The 14558-nt window shown below is 45.4% G+C and overlaps 1 long non-coding RNA gene across 1 annotated transcript in view; it reads right to left on the reverse strand.

Moving 5' to 3' along the window:
* Nucleotides 1-5717: 5717 nt before the first annotated feature.
* The window catches only part of LOC140693066 (uncharacterized), a 28254-nt gene continuing 19413 nt past the window's right edge, over nucleotides 5718-14558 (reverse strand). Inside the window, exon 7 of the long non-coding RNA XR_012068721.1 lies at nucleotides 5718-5989. This is a non-coding gene — a long non-coding RNA (uncharacterized lncRNA). The remainder of the gene's footprint in view (nucleotides 5990-14558) is intronic.

A 14558-nucleotide genomic window follows, 5' to 3' on the forward strand; every position in this document is an offset into this window, starting at 1 on the left:
ACAAAAGGAAAGAGGGAAGAACAAAGGCCCATGGGACGCTAGTGGGTAGAATCACATTTACCTTAGGAACCTCTCGTCGGATGCAGCCCCTCCCCCAACACTGACAAGATGCAGCAGCCATTGGGGATGGCAGTTAGCGGTTGGATTCCAGGTGGAATGTTGGTGTGTACCGCGAGGCTTGTTGTGGCTGGTGGATCCTAGGTAACCGGGCAGAGTTCTGTGGGTGGATCAGTGCGATGGAGGGGCTGCCGCCCTCTGTGGAGCTTGGCTTAGGTCTTTGGTCCGGGAAGCTGTGTCAGTTCGAGATACTGCTGCTGCCCAAAGACCTGAGTTCACGGGTCAGTTTCCAGAACCTGAAAGGGCAGACAGTGGAAGATCTGCCTGTCTTCAGCTTACTGGAGAGGCTCCGAGGTCCTTTCAGACTTGCCCAGTCCTGTTGAAGTCGACTTTATGGGAGACACGAAGAGAAGCTGGCCGAAAACATGGCTGCACGGATTGAGGAGAGATGCGAACACATTGATGAGAGATGTTCTGCTACAATAGAGAATACTGGCCTGGAGACAGCTGTAGAGGATAGCAGGCTCGAAAGGCATTCATGAGACATATTGAACCTCGCTGATACTAGCAGAAACCTACGGAGGGCCACCGTGGACTGGAGGAAGTTCCTCAATTCTCTGCTCCAAGAACGGGTCCAAGATCCCTGACGTCTAAAGAGAAGAGATGGCAGAGATGATAAAAACGCTCATGTTCTTGAAAGAGGTCAGATAATCCACACGACCCAAGGGGCAATTCCAAGCCATTCAGATCAAAGTGCACCAAGCCCAGGTAAGCCTTTTCCCAGGTTTGGGCCTAGCTATCAAGCACTTGCTCTTCCCTCCCCTCCACTCAGGCATCCATTTTGAGGGATCAGTACCTGAGCTGCAATGAAGCCAGTAAGAGAAGAGCAAGCCCCTCCTAGAATCAGAGTTCCTCTAGCTTCATCCTCTGTGAACAACAGGGAACCCCATAAAGGTCAAATACTCTCGTATGAAATAGATAGGAATTGAATACTTAGCTCCCACAAAGAAACGATGGCCTTCCGCTAGATTCAGCAAATGCTGGGATTATGTCCTCTCTGGGGTGAAGGGAGTGTGGTAAGTGAGGGGAATCTTTGACTGAACTTGAATCTGTATTAGGCCTCCGTTTTTCAAGACAGTCTAGGTAAATATTAGAAGTCAGATAGTGAACGGAACTGTAAAAGTCGCCAATGACATGAAAGACACAGCTTATGTGGACCGTCTTTCAATTGAGTCAAGCCCCCGGGGGCAATCTATCATGGGGGTGCAGACTTGGTTGCATTCAAGTGCTTTACCCAACATGATCGGATGATTAAGCGTTCTCATCACTGATAGAAGAACACCTGGTTCTCAGTAGCCTAGCATAGCTGCAGCAGGGTTCTCATAGCTATAATGCCTCTAGGTTCTTTGGATTCAAAGCTAAATGTATATATTTAGTTCGTTTCCTCTTGTATTTTCCTTGAGAGGGATGTTACACCTTGAAATGCCAACATTGACCAGTAGGTGTCATCGGGACTAAAGGGCACCACATGCACAAGGGAATCCAAGCTTGGGGGTTATTTCATGTTTCCATTAGTTATTTCATGGTTCCTGTTGGTTTCGGAGGCTTCCACAGTAAAGAGCTGACATGACCCCTTTAACAGTTCGGACAGCTAGTTTGCATTCTATCTGTCTATGTTTTCCTTAGAGCTGACAAAATGTTACCGAAATTGACAAGTCTGGCTTCTAGGTCGATTTAGTATGTTTCAGAAACTAACTTCATTTTCGTATAACTCCCAAAACATTTATATCAATTCTATTAAATTTTTAAAGACTGCAAATGAGATATCAACACAATGTCAAAACTGGAGTCTTCGGACAATCCCTCCCACCACGGCTGTATAGAAACAAAGAGATAAAAAAAAAATCACATTTCTGTGAAATGTATCTGGAAAGTGTTGATTCATCGATGCCCAGTTGACAGAGAAGCAGTGCAACCTGCGCTCACTCGCTCCCATGAACACAGCAATGGAAACATCCACTCACCCAGCCCTTGGCACCGGACACTTGCCGAAGAGAGGTCTGTTACTTCCAAAGACAGGATGAGGCCTCAGAACACCTGGAAGCAGGAGAAGGAAAAGCAGGGAATGGATACCAGTGCATGGTCTGAGCCCTGTTGATGGAGCAGTAAAGGTGAAACTCTCTTTAACTTGGACGCACACTCTCAAGCGGACAGGAGACATGGGATTGAAGGTGATGCGCTGAGTGTTAGAAGAGTGCACAGCAGATGCTTGGCTGACAGAACTCAAAGAATCCAGTGCAAAATATCCCCACAGTTGATTCTGAGACCAAGCTCCGAGCTGCCAAATTTGAGGTAGCAGAGGCAGCGTTCAGGGAGGGATAGGGCTACGGATGGTGGCACACGCTGAGTCTCAGGGATCTGGAGTGCGTTGTGGGATGTGGTGGGTCCTATCAAGAGAGCAAACCGACCTGGGACCCCAATGAGCAAGCAACCACCCTGGCGCTCGCAGTTGAAATTATCGATATGTCCCATGGCCACACCCAGTGCATCTGCAGGACCAGAGACCAATTTGTCATTTTGCCAATAGAGCATGTGTGGGGCTGAATCAGAGATATTGTGCATCGGGTCTGAGGGATCCAGGGGGCCTTGGGTTTGAATTCAGAATGAAAAGCCTTAGGATCTGCTACATTCATAACCTGGGCTGTGATTATGGTTTGGTTTGAGGCACCGGATGTGCAACAGCTCTGTGGTTGGCTTCGTGCACCCGTGCCACAAGGATGAGAGGACAAGGAAGTGTGGTCCAAGACCACAGCGTGAGAAGAGGAAGGATTTCCTTCAGTTTATCTCTCAAAAGCGGATGCTACATTTTGGATGGCACCGGCACGGTTCGGCAGCGAGGACACCAAGTTCGGGCTGCGGGATCATTCCAGCAGGCCCTGATGTGTGACATCCATAGATATGCTTCCACTGGTGTTTCTGTAGACAGAGAAGCTCTTGGAAGAACTGGTTTCAGTGGGACATTCCCGTGGCACTACAAAGCACAAGCGCACTCACACTCTGCTCTTCTGGAAACACTCCAAAATAACAGAGAGTAGAATGCAGAGCTGAGAACCTTTAGAAGCTCCATTTCCACCAGAGGAAGTGTCCTGTGCTCTTTCAGATTTGTGAGATAAGCGTAATCAAAATGAGGTTATCCTAATCGAAATAGTATGGGGGGTTCATCACAACAAAGGCAACACCAGCAATTGGAGATAGACCAGACAACACACACAGGAACAGGACATGGCATCAATGTCTAGGAAAATTTGTCCTCACAGAAATCCCATGCAATTGTGTAGAGCCAAGTGTCTAAAGTTTTCACTTAACCAAGCCCTAGAAGTCTACATTAGATACCTGAAATTACCTGACCAGTAGAGATGAAGAAATACAGTAAAAGGAAAAGGAAGTACCATTTTCAGTTCCAAAGAGATTGAAGGCCCTAAAGATAAGCTTTCAGACAACTAGACTGCAAAACGCTCTCCAGAGCAAGTATTGAAAATGGAGGTGAGGGAAACACTGAAGAACAGCAGTGTCTCAGAATCACAAAAGGCAGAATACCAGAAAAGGGGAAGAGAAAGCCTAAAGACGAGCCAAATAATCTCAGAAAACTCAGTGGATGAGAAAATATCAGGGCTAACATTCCGTCCTAAGCAGACGAGATATTGCAGAGGGACGCGTGAATGACTTTGAAGACAGGGGAACAGAAATCCCTCGGTCAGAAGCACACATAGGAAAGCAAGTGCAAACCAATGAAAACATTGCTGTTGAATCCTGGTTGAAGACAAGGCATGAAAGACTAAAATTCGAAAGAGTCCCAGATGGAAAAGCAAGAGATAAAGAAACAAACAATGTTTGAAAAGTTATGTGTAGAAAAATCAGACTGAAACTTGCTGAAAGCCAAGATAGAATCATCTAGGCGAATTCAGGAAGTACACAGCGTCCAAAGGAGGTGGAATGCCAATAGACTTAGCAGCAGCTGTATGATCCAAATCAACAAAGTTCATGAGCATCCCAGTGATTTAAAATGCGCCTGGAGGAAAGCAACATAGTCACAAGAGAACCTCCAGAGGGGTTTCAGCTGCTATCTCAGCAGCAATATTGCAGGACAGGGAGGAGTGCCAGGACATAGACCATAGCTTGAATGGCAAAATGCTGCCATCTAGGGTAGCCTATGCCACATGACCACCATTTCTAATAACAGCAGAGCTAGAGAATGCCACAGACCTGCAAATCTTAAAAGAATTCAGCAGTTCGAAACTTATCCTAAAAGAAAGGTTGAGAATTCTCCCCTGAAGGGATAAGCAGCAAGATGAAATGGAAAGAAGAAAACCCTTATTGGAAATGCAAGAAGAGCATGAGTGGAAAAGAAGAAACAAGAAGAAGGCAAGGAGGACATCAAAACCCTAAAGATGGGAGAGGGAAGCAGGAAATCATAGGGGATTGGAAGCACTATCTTAAGGGAGTCAGCTTATATGACTCTCTGTTGGAAGCAAACGGAGAGATGCATGGCCTGACGTGTTTGCAAAGCAAACGAGAAGCAGACCAAGAAAGAATCAAACAAACAAACAACACAAAAAGGGTAGGGTAACATGAATATTCAAAAGAAATTACTCAAGGTGATGTCAAGGATCATTCAGTACGCATCGACCCAGTATCGCGGCTTGAATGTACTCAGCACACCTGTATTCGGAAATCAGAGGCGTGCATTTATATTCGTAAATATTGATTCATATGAGCATATCGTGACCTAACCCAAATGCCGATTTGGAATCCAATGGATTCCTAGTCCGTGATATAGACTTGCAAGTCTTCCAACAGGATGAATGAATGCCATATTCTACACTACGTCGAGAAGAAATGGCACAAGCCTATAACAAGGAAAAGTAGCTCCGCAAAAGTGTACTAAGATCAAAAGAGACAGGCAGTAAAGTGCACATTGGGGATTGTATCATTCCTAGGAATTTCAGCCCCCTTGAAACAAATGGATAGATGTCCCGTGAATGCGGGTGTTTCAGCAGAAATCAACCGACGGCTATGTATTGCGGGTGTGCCCATATTACAGGAACAATAGTTTCCCTTAGTGGGTCTCTGTGTACTGTGAACTGTTAGAAAGTTTAAAGACGTGTGAAACATTCAACTGAAAATGGACACACTTCCCTCCGTTGCTACAGTGCATACAGATCTGAACAAAAGGAAAGAGGGAAGAACAAAGGCCCATGGGACGCTAGTGGGTAGAATCACATTTACCTTAGGAACCTCTCGTCGGATGCAGCCCCTCCCCCAACACTGACAAGATGCAGCAGCCATTGGGGATGGCAGTTAGCGGTTGGATTCCAGGTGGAATGTTGGTGTGTACCGCGAGGCTTGTTGTGGCTGGTGGATCCTAGGTAACCGGGCAGAGTTCTGTGGGTGGATCAGTGCGATGGAGGGGCTGCCGCCCTCTGTGGAGCTTGGCTTAGGTCTTTGGTCCGGGAAGCTGTGTCAGTTCGAGATACTGCTGCTGCCCAAAGACCTGAGTTCACGGGTCAGTTTCCAGAACCTGAAAGGGCAGACAGTGGAAGATCTGCCTGTCTTCAGCTTACTGGAGAGGCTCCGAGGTCCTTTCAGACTTGCCCAGTCCTGTTGAAGTCGACTTTATGGGAGACACGAAGAGAAGCTGGCCGAAAACATGGCTGCACGGATTGAGGAGAGATGCGAACACATTGATGAGAGATGTTCTGCTACAATAGAGAATACTGGCCTGGAGACAGCTGTAGAGGATAGCAGGCTCGAAAGGCATTCATGAGACATATTGAACCTCGCTGATACTAGCAGAAACCTACGGAGGGCCACCGTGGACTGGAGGAAGTTCCTCAATTCTCTGCTCCAAGAACGGGTCCAAGATCCCTGACGTCTAAAGAGAAGAGATGGCAGAGATGATAAAAACGCTCATGTTCTTGAAAGAGGTCAGGTAATCCACACGACCCAAGGGGCAATTCCAAGCCATTCAGATCAAAGTGCACCAAGCCCAGGTAAGCCTTTTCCCAGGTTTGGGCCTAGCTATCAAGCACTTGCTCTTCCCTCCCCTCCACTCAGGCATCCATTTTGAGGGATCAGTACCTGAGCTGCAATGAAGCCAGTAAGAGAAGAGCAAGCCCCTCCTAGAATCAGAGTTCCTCTAGCTTCATCCTCTGTGAACAACAGGGAACCCCATAAAGGTCAAATACTCTCGTATGAAATAGATAGGAATTGAATACTTAGCTCCCACAAAGAAACGATGGCCTTCCACTAGATTCAGCAAATGCTGGGTTTATGTCTTCTCTGGGGTGAAGGGAGTGTGGTAAGTGAGTGGATTCTTTGCCTGAATTTGAATATTTATTTATCCTCAGTTTTTCAAAACAGTATTTGTAACTATTATAATTCTCTTATTGAAATGAAGTGTAATTGTTGGCATAGATATGTAGTGACAAATTTTTTGTGGACCATTTTTCCCTTCAGGCATGTACCGGGTGCAAATATGTGGTTGCCATATTTGTCAGGTTTAATTGTGTTTCTCAACATAATTGGATGATTAAACATTCTCATCTTTCATAGAAGAGTACATGATTCTCAATAGCCTAGCAAAACTTTTGCAGTGTTCTCGTATCTTTAATGTCTCTAAGTGCTATTGAAACCAAGCCTATATAAAAATACATTGTTTGGGTTTCTTTGTGCTTTCCTAAATAGTAATGTTGCCCCTTGAATCGCCAACATTGACCAGTATGTGCCATTATTAGGAAAGGGCACCACATGAACAATGGAAACCCATGGTTGTGGTTGTTAATGATTCTAAGCATTATTTCATTGTTTTTCTTAGTGTTGGAAGCACCAAGAGAAAAGTGTTGACCTGCCTCCTTCATGAATTTTGGCTGCTAACTAGTATTTTCTGTGTATTTTTCTTATTTGGGTATTTCAAGCTGATACCTAAATATGGCAACTCTGTCTTGTAGTTAGATTTAGTATATTTCTAAAACTATCTTTATTTTGATACACTTCCCATAGTATGTAATTCAATTCTGTTAACTATTTGAAAGTCTGCAATGTAGGTATGTACACATTGTCAGACTTGTAATCTTCGAACACATCCTTCCACAATTGATATAGAGAAAAATAGCTAAACAAGGATCAAGTGTCTGTGAGTTATATCTGAATTGTGTTAATTTAGCCATGCCAAACTGGCAGAGTACCAGTGCAAACTTCGCTCACTCTCTCCCATGTATACAGCAAGATAAACATCCACTCTCCCGGCCCTTGGCTCAGGATCCCTGCTGAATAATGGCCAAACATCTCTTACTTCAAAAGTCAGAAAGAATTCTCACATAACCTGGAAAGAGTAGAAGGCAAAGTAGAGAATGGAAATCAGTGCAGGACCTGACCTTTGGTGAAGGAGCAGTAAAGGGGAAACTGTGTTTTACTGGGATGCACACTCTAAAGTGGACAGGTCATTTAAGATGGAAGACGATGCGCTGAGGGTTAAAAGAGTGCATAGTGGACGTTTGATTGACATAACTGAAAGCAATAATCACAAAATTTCTCTGCAATTGATTCCCAGACCAAGACTGCATCTGCCAGTTTTGAGCTAGGAGTGCCTGTGGAATCTGTGTGTTAGGGGTGTGGCTGATGTCACAAATTTATTCCCAGGGGTTTGGAGATTGTTTTGGGCTGTGGTTGGTACTATCTAGAGAACAGATCTGCCTGGGTCCTCTCTTAATATTAAATCTGCTGGCATATGTGTTGTGGATTAGCTTAGTAACCCAGGGCCTTAGTCACAGCATTTTCACATCCACATTATAATTGCTCATTTTCTCCATAAAGGAGAAATGGTCTCAATCAGAGCCATCTTTATCTGGTTTCTAGAATCCAGGGCAATTTAGTGTTGAAATAAGATTCTATAGCCAAAAGATCTGCAACTTTCATAGGCAGGATTGAAATTTCTTATTGTCCAGTGCAGAGGTTTTTGAAATGCTCCATGCTTGCCTTTGAGTTCCCATGTCTTATTGACAAGAGTTCTTGGAGCAGAGATCTGAGGAAAAATAGGAGAATTTGAAGCTTTTCCATCAACCTTGCCTACCACATGCTAATGCAACTATAGTTGTGGTGCTGACCCAGTACTACACTTAGGACCCAATTGTGGCACTGCAGGATTGTTTCAGCAGTTTCTAATGTGTGACATCATTAAATTTGTTTCCACTTTTGTCTTTGTTTGCAGAGAACCTGAGGGAACCCATTATAAAATTTTGACTTTTCCGTGGCAACAGTGAGGACGAATGCACTTTCATGAGTGTGTATTGGAACAATTCCCTCTCCACATATCCAGCCTGCAGCCCAGAAACCATTTGGAAACCTCTATTCCAGCAAAAATTGGTAGTCCCAGCACTGTCAGAGCTATGATAAACATTTAACCAAAATGACACTCTGCTAACTTTACTAGAATAGGTTATATTCACCACAACAAAAACCGCAGTAGCAATCATAGATACAACAGGCAACAGACACAGAAGGAATGCATGGCATCATTACATACCAAAAACAATCCTCACAGCATTAAAACTAAATGTGCACAGAAATGATTTCACTTACAAAAGCCGTTCAACTCTATAATAGATAACTGATAATCCTTAACCCATAGCGATAGAGAGATATAATAAAGTTAAAAGAACTATTCCAAATTTTCAAAAGACAGGAGTCTCCTGAAAGAACATCCAATGTATTAGACCCCCAAAATTTACTAGAACATGACTTGAAAAGGGAGGACATAAAACACTGAAGGAAATCTTGAGTCTATGAATACAAATGCAGGCTAGTATAAATGGAAAGAGAAACACTTTAGATGAGCCAAATATAATCAGAAAACTCAATGGTGAGAATAGCTAAGCTAAAGACAGTCCAAATCGGACTAGATAATGCACAGGAACAAATAAATGACTTAGAAAACAGGATAATCACAATCACTCAGTCAGAACACGACATAGAAAAGCTAGTGAAAAGCAATGCAAGCAATGCAACTGAAACCTGGGATAAGAGAAAACATACCAGTGTATGACTCATAGGGATCCCACATGGAAAAGAATAAAGACAAATGATTTGAAAAGGTATTTGAAGAAATCAGACTGAAATTTTCTTAAACCAAAGATAGAACCGGCTATCTCAACACAGCAAGCACAGAGCGTCCAAGCATAATGAACCCCAGTAGGCCTAGAACAATATGTATTCTAATTTAAATGGCCAAAATTGATAATAAGGAAATGATTCTAAATGCACCAAAATAGAAACAAGTGCATTGCAAGAGAACTTTTTAATGTCTTCAGCTGATTTCTCAACAGATAGATTGGTATTTTTTTCTTCCCTCTTTCCTTTTGTGTTGATCTCTATTCCAAGAACTGATGAAAGGCAGATTCCTTCAGTCTAAACAAGATGAATGGGCAGAGATTCTAAAAGTGTTCAAGTTCTTGGAAGAGGTCATCAGAATCAACACATCTCAAGGGTCTTTTTCAGAGAATACAAGAGACCATGCACCAAGCCCTGTTTATCCTTTTCCCAGGAGTGGGCCAATGTATTAAGACTTGCTGTTCCTTCACACTCAACCAGCCATGCAGGTATAACCTCAGTCTGCTACTGCAGGAGAATTAGAGCCAGGTCCAATTTTACCAATACTGTAGGGAGAACCTGAGCCTGCTACTGCAGGAGAGACAGCACTGTGTCCCATTTCACCAATCTTTCAAGGAGACCCTAAGCCTACTCCTGCTGGAGACTCAGAGCCGAATCACATTCCACCAGCTGTGTAGGAAGACCATCATGCCTTCACTTGCAATGGATCCAGGAATGTGTCCAATTACACTAGCCTTGTAGGGAGACCTTGAGCCTGTTCCTGCAGGAGAAACAGATCTCTGTCGTATTCCACCATCCCTCCAGGAAGATGCGGGCCTCCTCCTGCAGGAGACTCAGGAATTGGTCCAATTTCACCAGTCCTGCAGGAAGACTCTGAGCCAATTCCTGCAGGAGACCCAGGACTGGGTCCCATTCCATCAATCATGCACTAAGACCTTGAAGTGGGTCCAATTCCACTAGCCTTGCTGGGTGACCCACAAGCCTGATCCTGCAGGAAAATTAGAGATATGTCATATTCCAGAAGCCCTGCAGGAAGACTGAAAGCCTGCTTCTGCAGGAGACCCAGGAATAGGTCCAAATACGCCAGCCTTGCTGGGAGAGCACAAACCTGATCCTGCAGGTGATACACAGTGAGGTACAATTCCAACAGCCCTGCAGGGATATCCTGAGGCCACTTCGGCAGGAAACACATGACTAGGTCACATTCCAATACCCCAGAAGGGAGACCGTGAGCCTGCTACTCCAGGAAACCCAGAACTTCGTCCCATTCCACCAAACCTGCAGTCAAACACTCAGACTGCATCTGCAGAAAACACAGTGCGGGTCACATAACACCAGCCCTGTAGTGAGACTACAAACCTGCTCCTGGGGGAGACCAAGCCATTCACAGAGAATATGAGCCAGCTCCTGCAGAAGAACAAGAGTTGTGTGACATTCTACCAGCTCTGCAGGTAATCCATAGGCTTGCTCCTGCAGGAGACAGACATCCCAGTCCAATTCCATCAGCCTCTCCAGGGAGAACCCGAGCCTCCTCCTGCAGGAGAGCCAGAACTAGATCCCATTCCACCAACCCTGCATGGAAACACTGAGCTTGCTCCTGCAGCATACCCACAGCCAAGTCATATTCAACAAACCCTCCAGGGAGACACTGAGCCTGCAATTGTAAGAGACCCAGGACTGGGACCAATTCCAACAGCTCTCCAGGGAATCCCTCACCTGCTCCCATAGGAGACTAAGAGCCATCAGTTCTGGTGGGGTCCCTGAGCCTGCATCTGCAAAAGAACCACAGGGTGGAGTCACATTCCACCAGCCCTGCAAAGAGAACAGAACCTGCTACTGCAGGAGACACAGGACTATGTCCCATCCCACCAACCTTGCAGGGATACCCTGAGCCTTGGACCAAGGAATGGGACAAATTCTGCTAACCTTCTAGGGAGACCATGAGCTTCTCCTGCAAGAGAACCAGAGATGGGTCATATTACAGTATTCTTCCAGGAAGAACCAAGGCCTGCTCCTGCAGGAGATGCAAGAACAGGCCCAATTCCACCAGCCTGAAGGCAGAGTCCAAATCTGTTCTGGCAGGTGACCTAGAGAAGGGGCCCATTCCACCAGCCCTGCAGGGAGACTCTGAGCCTACTACTACAGGAGACCCAGGAATGGGTCCCACTAAACCAACCCTGAAGGGAGACACAGAATCTACACTTGCAGGAACCACAGAGCCAGGACACATTTCATCAGCCCTGTAGTGACCCCTGAGCTGGGTCCAATTACACTATCCTTGCAAGGAGACTCTGTGCCTACTCCTGAAGCAGAACCAGTGATGGGTCATGTTCCAACAGCCCTGCAGGAAGACCTGGAGCTGCTTCTGCAGAAGACTCAGGACAGGGTCTGATTCCACCATCCCAGCAGTGAGAAAACTAGCCTGCTCCTGCAAGTGACCAAGGTCTGAGTCATATTCAACTAGCCATGCAGGAAGGACATAAGCCTGCTGTTGCAGGAAACTCAGAACCATGTGCCATTCCAGCAACACTGCAAGGAGACTCTGAGCCTGCCCCTGCAGGAAACAGAAACCCAGTCACATTCCACAAGCCCTACAGGGATACCAAAGCCTGTACATGCAGGAGACCCAGGCCTGGGACCAATTCTACCAACCCTGTGGAAAGACCCTGAATCAGCTCTAGCATTAGACTAAGAGCCATGTCACATTCCACCAGCCCTACAGGTAATTTATCAGCCTGCAACCTACACCTTCAAAAGACCCAAGAATTGGACCAATTCCAATGGCACTGCAGGGAGACCATGAGCCATGTCCAATTCCACTAGCCCTTCAGGAAGGCCCCAAGCCTACTCCTGCAGGAGAACCTGAGATTGGTCATGTTGCAACATGAGCCTGCTCCTCCAGGAGACCCAGGACTATGTCCCATCCACCAGCCCTGCAGGGAAACCCTGAGACTGTCCCTTCAGGAGAACCACAACTGGGTCACATTTCACTAGCAATGCAGGGAGACTTAGAGCCTACACCTTCAAGACACCCAAGAATTGGAACAATTCCAGCAGCACTGCAGGGACACCATTAGCCAGGTCCAATTCCACTAGCCCTGCATGTAGACCCCGAGCATGCTCCTGTAAGAGACCCAGCAATGGGTCTCATTCCACAAGTCTTGCAGGGAGAAATTCTGCCTGTTTCTGCAAGAGACCAACAGCTGAGTCACATTTCACCAGCCCTGAAGGGAGACCCCAGTCCTGCACCTGCAAAGGACCTAAGACTGGAACAAAATCGACTAGCCCTGTAGGGGGACCCTGAGCCTGCTTCTGAAAGAGAATCAGAGATGGGTCATATTCCAACAACCCAGCAGGGACAGTCCAAGCCTGCTCCTGCAGGAGTTATAGAGCAGGGTGAAATTGCAAAACCTTGCAGGGACACCCTGAATCTGCTGCTGCAGGAGAAAAATGATGGGGTCTCATTCCACAAGCATTACAAGGATACCCTGAGCCTGGTCTTGCATGAGATCCTGAGCTGGCTCCTTCAGGAGACCCAGGACTGTGTCCCATTCTAACAACCCTGCTGGGGAACCCGAGCCTGCACCTGCAAAACACACAGGACCGTGTCACATCCCACCAGCTTTGCAGACTGTAAGACTAGCCCTACAGGAGACCTAGAACCAGGTTACATTACCAGTCCTGCAGGGAGACCCTGAGCCTGATTTTGTAGCTCCCCCTGCACCTACACACATACTTCTATGAGACCCAGAGCCAATTCAGGCATCACCACCCCTACGGGCTGAGATGTCTCTGCAACCACCAACACTGTCATCTAATTCTAAGAATCAACCCACTCTCAGACCCGAACTTTACTTCCCTTCTCCTGGCATCATTTTTGTTTCTTTTTTCTGTCATTTCCTTGTTTTCTTTCATGTCATTTAGAGTACCATCTATTTTTATGTTTTAAGTTTACCATAATAAAATTTAGATGTTTTTCCATTTTAAATTGTGCAATTCAGGAGCATTAAGTGCATTCACAATGCTGTGTAACCATCGTCACTGTCTAGTTTCAGACTGTTTCTTTCCTCAAAATAAAACCCCGTATCCAAAGCACACATTCTCTTTTCTCCCTCCCCCAACCCCTGACAAGCCCTAATCCTCTTTCTCTCTGTGTGTCTTTCCCTACACTGGGTGTTCCCTATCAATGAAATCATACAAAAGATGGCTGTTTGTGTCTGCTCTCATATTTTAACAAGGGATTGGTGTTTTTTTTTTACTTGAAGTAGCATTTTAGTTATTTCAAAGGGAAATCCAGGTGGATTAAATATGAGATATACAAAATGAATATTTTTAGAAACTATGTGCATAATCTCGAGATAGGCACTGCTATTCTATGTGTGAAACCAGAGCCAGGAGGGAGATGCTTAGCTCTTCCTGTGGCAAAACATAACCTAACAAAATAAAAAAAAAATAATAATCAAAATCCATGAAAGACAAACCACAACATGGAAATATCATTTTTCATAACCTAAAGTCAGAGAAAGGTTTCACATCCCTGTGGTCCAAAAATATCTTGAAACACTGTGTTCTAAACAGAAACAGAACAAACACATGCAATTCCAACAAGAGGCAATGCAGGTGGCCAGTGTATATTAGAGATGCTCGACCTCTCAAGTGAGAATGCAAGATGTTCACACTTCGGAGACAGCATTGGTCAACATCACACTGGCAGGCCTTTAGCCTGGTGACAACCAGCTCTAGTGACAACATGAGGAGACAGAGGCCACAGTAGATCCCCTGGAGGGAAGAGTGAGCAGACTCTCCTCTCTGGGAGAACAGTATGCAGGATGCATCACAGTTCCACAAGTGCACCACTTTTCGAGCAGTGCTAATGCTTACCGTTGATCATACTAAAATTCTTGCACAATTGTTCAAAGATGTCTTTTCAAGGATGTTCATCACAGTCCTGCTTAAACTACTAGGGAAATGGAAGCAACACTAATGTTCATGGAGAGGGGGTGGGATTCATCAGTTCTGGTTCAGATGGAGGAATGATTGTTGTGCAGCTGGAAAAATGAGTGCTAGGTCTTTACCTGATGTCAAGGAAGCCCTCAGTTTGGATGCCTGTTAATCCATCATCTACATCCAAGATGCCATCTCTATGACCACATATGTGTCAAATCATCATAGATGTAAATGAATCTTGTGGTGTGTGAGAGACAGAGGCAGAGAGAATGAGAGAGATAGAGACTGAGAGATGTTCACCAAACCATTAATGACGGTCACTTCTGGGAGTGGGATTTGCAAATCTCTGCACTTTTCCTTTAGGCAACATTTCAAGCGTTTATAATGTA

Source organism: Vicugna pacos, unplaced genomic scaffold (genome assembly GCF_048564905.1).
Source record: "Vicugna pacos unplaced genomic scaffold, VicPac4 scaffold_19, whole genome shotgun sequence".
Taxonomy (NCBI): domain Eukaryota; kingdom Metazoa; phylum Chordata; class Mammalia; order Artiodactyla; family Camelidae; genus Vicugna; species Vicugna pacos.